The sequence below is a fragment of the Patagioenas fasciata genome, chromosome 5, assembly GCF_037038585.1.
Source record: "Patagioenas fasciata isolate bPatFas1 chromosome 5, bPatFas1.hap1, whole genome shotgun sequence".
Lineage (NCBI taxonomy): Eukaryota > Metazoa > Chordata > Aves > Columbiformes > Columbidae > Patagioenas > Patagioenas fasciata.
The window spans coordinates 38,290,001-38,297,500 of NC_092524.1; the positions used below are offsets into that span (position 1 = coordinate 38,290,001).

Consider the following 7,500-nt stretch of genomic DNA (forward strand, 5'->3'; position numbering starts at 1 on the left):
GGGAGAGGAGGGGAGAGGAGGGGAGAGGAGGGGAGAGGAGGGGAGAGGAGGGGAGAGGAGGGGAGAGGAGGGGAGAGGAGGGGAGAGGAGGGGAGAGGAGGGGAGAGGAGGGGAGAGGAGGGGAGAGGAGGGGAGAGGAGGGGAGAGGAGGGGAGAGGAGGGGAGAGGAGGGGAGAGGAGGGGAGAGGAGGGGAGAGGAGGGGAGAGGAGGGGAGAGGAGGGGAGAGGAGGGGAGAGGAGGGGAGAGGAGGGGAGAGGAGGGGAGAGGAGGGGAGAGGAGGGGAGAGGAGGGGAGAGGAGGGGAGAGGAGGGGAGAGGAGGGGAGAGGAGGGGAGAGGAGGGGAGAGGAGGGGAGAGGAGGGGAGAGGAGGGGAGAGGAGGGGAGAGGAGGGGAGAGGAGGGGAGAGGAGAGGAGAGGAGGGGAGAGGAGAGGAGAGGAGAGGAGAGGAGAGGAGAGGAGAGGAGAGGAGAGGAGAGGAGAGGAGAGGAGAGGAGAGGAGAGGAGAGGAGAGGAGAGGAGAGGAGAGGAGAGGAGAGGAGAGGAGAGGAGAGGAGAGGAGAGGAGAGGAGAGGAGAGAAGAGAAGAGAAGAGAAGAGAAGAGAAGAGAAGAGAAGAGAAGAGAAGAGAAGAGAAGAGAAGAGAAGAGAAGAGAAGAGAAGAGAAGAGAAGAGAAGAGATGCAGTCATGCAGCTTAACACACTGCTGGAAGGCATTTGGATATAGCTCTTAAATAGAATGGAGAATAAAGTAAATTGCAGGGAAAAAAGGACTGGATTTTTTCTAACCACCCCAAACAGGGTTGTTGAGCCACAAAGAATTTTCTGGGAGAGGTTTCATGGTAAATTTAGTGTACCTGAACAACAGATCAAAGTCAACCAATAATTCTTAAAAAAGAGTAAGTAATCAGCAAAATAACATGCATATCATGTGGACTGGACATACATTCCCTTTTTCACTGGGGAAAACTATTGAGGAAGAGTTTTAAGTTAAGAAGTACTATAACCCATTTATTAAATATGATTTGAATAGCTCCATCATGAATTAAGGTCAAAATACAATTTCTAAATTCTCAAGCTATGACATAGGATTAGTTTTATTGATTTTCTGGATTATTTGTAGGAGGCCCCAATCATTATTTTGACAGTTTTATCACAGAGTAATAGACTTCCTTTTACATAATTACAGCTACTATGTTCAATTTCAATCTTCTGTAGAAGTTTTCCTTAGATAATCACACCTAGATCATGTTTATTTCTTCATTCATACATATGCAATAAACTTTGGATAACATCAATACTTATTTTATAACACCATGATTTCAATGTTTAACAAAACAAGTTCAAGGGTTAATTATACAAGAGAACTTTTATCTTGAAAATCTGTTGCAAAATTCATTTTATAGAAATGAACATCTACTTTACGGAAACAAAAAGCAGAATTTGTAACATTAATAGACCACAGAAGTTATTTAAAGTTAAGTTGTACATGTCTCGTGTTTCATACCTGTTTCTCATCCTACCACCATGTCAACACTGCCAACAGCCTGCATCTGTCTTCCTCACTGCCTCCCCATAGACACCACCAGGCTGCTCTTCCCCTGAAACCATCTCCTCTCCCAGTTGAACAAGCCTCAGTTCCCTCAGCCTCTTCTCACAGGTAAGTGCTCCAGCCCCTTTGCCATCCTGGTGGCCTTCAGTGAACCCACCTCACTCAATCAACATCTCCCTTCTACAGCTGTGGTTTAACGCAGAAGGAGCCCAGAGTTCTGCTGCTGAGCTGTATCAGGGACTCCATGGCACTGAAGAGCTCAGTAGTGACCGTGCTGCAACCATGAACCAACACAACTGAGAAGGGCTGGGATGTCCTGTCTTCACCTCCTGTCTGAGAGTTTTACATACATTTTTTGCATGGTCTGGCCTACCTAATTTTAACGACTCCTTTAAAAAATCAGAACAGATCTCAGCTGGCAGCTTTATACTTTGTTGACCTGCGTATTTGCGTGGGGTTTTCGAAGAGTGGGTTCCAGTCTCCTAGGTCAAAGAAGCGATTGAACTCAGGTAGGTTTATTGCTTGCAGGCTCTATCACCTTTCAGAGAAAAAAGACCCAAAATATAAATTAAAAAATGAGTTTGTTTTATTTTAACTAAAAGGTTGGAATAACTAACCTAAGGAGAGCTTTCAGTGTCATGGATCCTACATGAAAAAAAAAATACCAGCAGCAGCCCTCAGTAAATTGTTTTTCATTGGTTTTCAGTGCTTTTTAAACTGCTTTTCAGTGTTTTCTTTGGTGTTTTCCATTAGCTATTTAAGACAGTTCTGAGGATGTCAAACATTTGGATCTCCCTTTCAGATGACTCTTCCTGCATTTTGTTGTATTGTCAACTTTTTAACTGAGATGTCTCAGTAACACCCTTCTTGCATCGCATTCAGCACCCTTTTTAGCTTTTATCCTTTTTGCTCAAGCAGAGTCTTTCTTAAGTAAAGTCACAAAATGGTTTTTTAGCTCTTCCAATACAAAGCACATGGATGCTGTAGTTATTAAGGACAGGACAAAACTGGTGGTAAGACAGGGATTTAATGTTTTTGCTTCAGCACAGTGTTGCATATATGCTAGGGGAGGGTTTGAAGAGAAGTTTAAATTGGGTTATTTGCAATGAAAGGTATGTTTAGAGAAGACAGCAAGGCCCATTCCAACTGCTGTTATGTTACGCTGGAGTAGCAATATTTACACAGATGTTATTGAATCTGTTGTGGAAGGAATGCATCTCACACTACAGCATGTGTAGCTCCCATGATTGTCAAGATACCAATTTCTACAAACAAACAGCTTAATGTAGTTGAGGGCCATGATCTAAAATCTGAGATGACATTGGTCAAGTAGCTTATCAATGTGCCATGCTTAACACCAAGTATGTTCAACACCAAGCGTGTTCTTCGTCTACTTAGAACATACGCTTTCTCTAATATATTCTAGACAGTGGAATAGTCCAATGAGAAGTAACTTTTGTGATCTCAAGGCAAACAGCTTTTCTCAGCAATACTGTCTCAAGAAAAATTCTCTCCAGTACCAATTTATCAGTGCACTATTGAGGATGCATTTCATCAGATGTTTATACAGAAATGGGAAGACTGAGCCTTGCTCAGTCTTACAGAAAAGCTACTGAATTTTCTCTGAAAAAGTGGACAACAGACTTTAACCTTTATAAGAGAAAAATCGCCTGTCATTTTGTGTCCATCCATTTTTTCCCTTCTAGCTTAAAGAGGAAGCAGGGAATGAGTACATGGTGGATTCAGAAGTGTCTAGCTCTCATAAATCCATGCCTGTCAAGTGTAAGATTCAATCCTTGTCTTTGCCTAGACACAAGCTCTCTATAGGACTTTGGCCAAGTTAATTAACCTGTTCATGTTTCAACTGTTTCACTTGTAAACTGGGAGCACTACTTGGACCAAAACTCAAGTATGGCTAGTGAATAAGCTATTATAGTATTTCCAGATCATCAAGAAGAAGGTGATACGTAGTGGTTAGAAACCCAGTCATGTCAACATCATTCACTTCAGTTGCGCATGCTGTCCAGAATAAGTGGAAATAAAAACAAATATTTTGCAACATAGAAAAAGAAAAGAACAAAACAAGTTCAACGGTTAATTATACAAGAGAACTTTTTTCTTGAAAATCTCCTGCAAAATTCATTTTATAGAAATGAACATCTACTTTACGGAAACAAAAAGCAGAATTTGTAACATTAATAGACCACATAAGTTATTTAAAGTTAAGTTGTACAGAAAGTTGTACAGAAAGACCAAGGGTGCTGGCTTCACTAAACTGATGTCAGTATTCATGTTGAAAGTATATAATTAAACTGGTCAAATGAAAACTATTCCTTTGCATTGTAGCCTCAGACTCCTCCTTCTGTTCCATTACGCTTTTCTCATGCAAGAGTTAACTGGATGAAAACAAGCTGCTCACATGCATCCAACGCTGGCACTCTAGAACCACTCCCCAGTTTCTTCAGCAAAAGTTTTAATTTAGTTGCCAGTTTTCACTTGTAAGATAAGTTTGCTATAAATACCTGCATGAGACCTGTTCTCTAATAGCATCCCTACATGACAAGACTACAACATGGCATGTTAAAATAGCAGTTAATCTAATGGTGAAGGAAAAAGTTTCCCATTCCTAAAAGAGAAAAAAGTGAAATACTGACAAGCAGATAAAAAAAATGCAGTGTACTCTTCAGAGGCAGAATCAATTCCGGACATGCAATGAGAGGAATCTTTCTTGTTTCTGTTTTGAGAACACAGAATTTGTTTTCACTAGTGCAACTAATCTGCTTTGAAAGCTGTCTCTATCCTACTGGCTTTCCACTCTCACCCAGGCAACTAAAGGAATATAGATGTTTCCCATAGTCAAGAGGAAGATACACAGTAATGAGATGTCTTAAAAATGGTATTATTTCTTTTCCAGAGAGGGAACTTCTGGGAGCACAATTTAAACATCTGGTATACTTCCTGACCCTGTCTTTGCAAAAATATTCTGCATTATCAATATGAATTCAAAGACAGGAAGATGGAGAAATGCTTGTTTAGAAACACTGTCAGTGGTCAGTATTAAAGATGATACTTTCTCAAGACTCTCTCTGTGTTTAATAATATCTGTGCAAATGCAAAGAAACTGTATTTTACACAATTTTATCTTGTTGAACACTTACACCATCTGTCAACAGAATGCAAAGTTAATGGACCACAGTCAGAAGTCACCCAGCAAAATACTCCTAACTTAAGTAAAAAGCTCTTGTTTTCTGATACTAATTGGCTTGAAAAAAATTTCATCCATGTGGAAAAACACACAAAAAAGTACAACAGAATACTGCCACGGTGTACTGTGATTATTGTACCTGTAATTTTTACCAGAAGGCAACCTATTGCAATTTAAGTTTCTGCATATTCAGCAAACATAAAATGAAGATTGCATTATATTTGAGATTGTTTTTACAATCAGAAATATATTGCATTTCACGTTTTCACAGTTTAAAAGATCAGTGATGGGCCCTGTTCTGCATCTAGATTTGTTAAGCAAATTCTCTTAAATGTGCTCTATTTTAAGGTAACTACAGGCTATCAGCCTGAAACCAAATCCTTACCTCTATGGATTCTGCATTAGTGCACCCTGATAACTAGTCAATGGCAACACACTTCTGCAAGATGAAGCATATTCCTACAGTATATATAGCAGGTAGCAAACACTTTGTAATAAGGAAAAATGCGAAGTAAGACTTATTAAAATATATATTTTAATTCCTGGAAATTTAAGTAATTTGAGATTCTTGCTTAAGAACTTCATTAGAGCTGAAAATAATTTCTAAAAGCTAAGTGTGAACCATTTTCTTGAAGAGGTGATAGAAATTTGAAATTAATTTTATGTATGTTGAAGATTGTTGACATAAAAGGGCCTCACATTTCAGCAGTGTTCTTGGAATAAACAGATTCTTTATTTTATGTATGCTGTATAAATGTCCTAGACAATTCTGAAGTCACAGTTTTGAAGACCTTTCATTATACATACTGTCAAAAATCCAGCAATTATAGTTGTACTGTGTAATTTGTAATGCTTGTGTAAGAACTGTTTTCTTATTTGTGTCTTCCATCTCTCTACCTTCACTTGGTAAGTGGACTGTAGATGCATTTCAATAGAAGTGACGGACACCAGTACTGCTTTGCTCAACTTGAACATATAAACTGCCTATTTCTTTAGAACATTTCACCAAAAGGTGAGTGTAGAAAGCCTGTTGATATTGGTTTCTCTTTTAAAGTTGCTTATTCAATAGATAAGAGAAAGTAGAGGAAGGTGGGAGGATATTCTGACCTCATACACTTGTTATTGTCATGTAACTAATCAATAGCACGTAGTCATATGTAATACATATACAGCTGGAAAATGTATTTTACATTATTATCTAAGTGTAAATAAAAAGAGGGCAGAAAAGGTAAGATCTAAAAAAATGTGTAAGTTTTTGCACTTCTTCCTCTTTATGTAGCTGCAATCATGAATTCCTGTTCCTGTTTATCATCTTTACCGATGACCTGGAAGGATGCAAAACAGTATATTTTCCTCATGTTTGCAGATGAGACTCAACTGAGAGGCAGGGGTGCCATTCAGAGTCACCTAGACAGACTAGAGGAAATGGCCAGCAGGAATTTAATGAAATGCATCAAGGGGAAATAGAGAGTCCCGTACCTGGGAAGGAGGAATGTCTGGTAACCACACAGGCTTAGATGGACTGGCTAGGGAGCAGCTCTGCAGAAAAGGATCGGAGGGCCCTGGCTGGGCAGCAAGCTGAAGGTGAGCCAGCACTGGCTTGTGGCAAGGAAGGTGGAAAATAGCAACCCAGGCTTTGCTAAAAGGAGCAGAGGCAGTAGACTGAGGAAAGTGATTATCTCCTTTCCTTAGCATTTACTAGACCACATCTAGAATACCATTTTGCATTCTGGAATTCAACACCTGGAATTCAATCTCTTAAAAAGATTATAAGTGCAGAATTTATGTATTTTGATGACGTCAATTTTATTTTTATTTTTAGGATACAGAGGTAACTACAATATATGATGTTATGTTTACAGGGTTTCATTATACTTTTATAAGGCAACCTCTCCCCTTGGCCCTCCAGTTTTGTTAAGAGTTAATCTTCCATACATTGATAGAATAATCTGAGAGATTTAATAAGGTAATTTAACATGGTAATAAGAATTATTACAGTGCTTGGTTGAATAATAGGTTTTGAACTTTTTAAAGTCAATTGATACATAGAGAGAGCACATTCTTTAAAGGATACATAAAGCACATTCTTCAAATTGTTCAGCATCCCAACAGAACCTGAAGCTTGTCACAGACTGAAAACTGGCACACAATGCTCCCCTGATCAAACCCAAACAGTGAAAACACTAAAAGGACATATTTTGTTTGCATCCAGAAACTGCATACTTTTCTTTGACAACATGAAGAATGGTTATTACTATAGCATAATTGTCTTTGATGTATTTAAAAACATAGTAAGTGGTATAGAGGTCAATTCCAAGCACTGTTTCTTCATGTAAGAAATTGTAGAGAACTCAACAGTGTTTTTGACTGCAACAGCATTATACTGCATAAATAGGGAATTCAGTGTGATATCACAGTAATCTCTACACTAGAGACCAAAGTTACCGGAAAATTCTAAAAAAAGGTATCCAATCAAGAAGTCTGTTTTCTGGAATGGAAGAAGACTAGGCCATGAAATGCACAGTTTCACACTACAACTACTTGGGCAGAATTTAAGTGCATGTCCCATATTTATTTTAAAAGGAGTACTAAAGGTATTACACTATCTGTTACTCTAATTTCTGTAAGGGCAAGCTCCTTTCCTAGGAGCATAGGCCAGTTGGTGGAAGACATCTCCATCATTAGTACTGATGTCTTTTATATAAAAGATTTATTTTTTTTCTTTCAACAGATTTTGTTGCCAACC

General features: G+C 38.9%; 1 protein-coding gene across 9 annotated transcripts in view; it reads right to left on the reverse strand.

The window, feature by feature from the left end:
- CDIN1 (CDAN1 interacting nuclease 1) overlaps positions 1 to 7,500 on the reverse strand; it is a 124,317-nt gene that overhangs the window by 81,404 nt on the left and 35,413 nt on the right. The window contains exon 1 of one of the 9 annotated variants that reach the window (XM_071809352.1): positions 1,989 to 2,061. The exons of 7 other annotated variants lie outside the window; for them this stretch is intronic. The gene's annotated coding sequence lies outside the window, so the exon portion shown is untranslated. Of the gene's footprint in view, positions 1 to 1,922; positions 1,942 to 1,988; positions 2,062 to 7,500 lie in introns of those variants that run through there. One more of the 9 variants, XM_065839500.2, reaches the window with a different exon arrangement.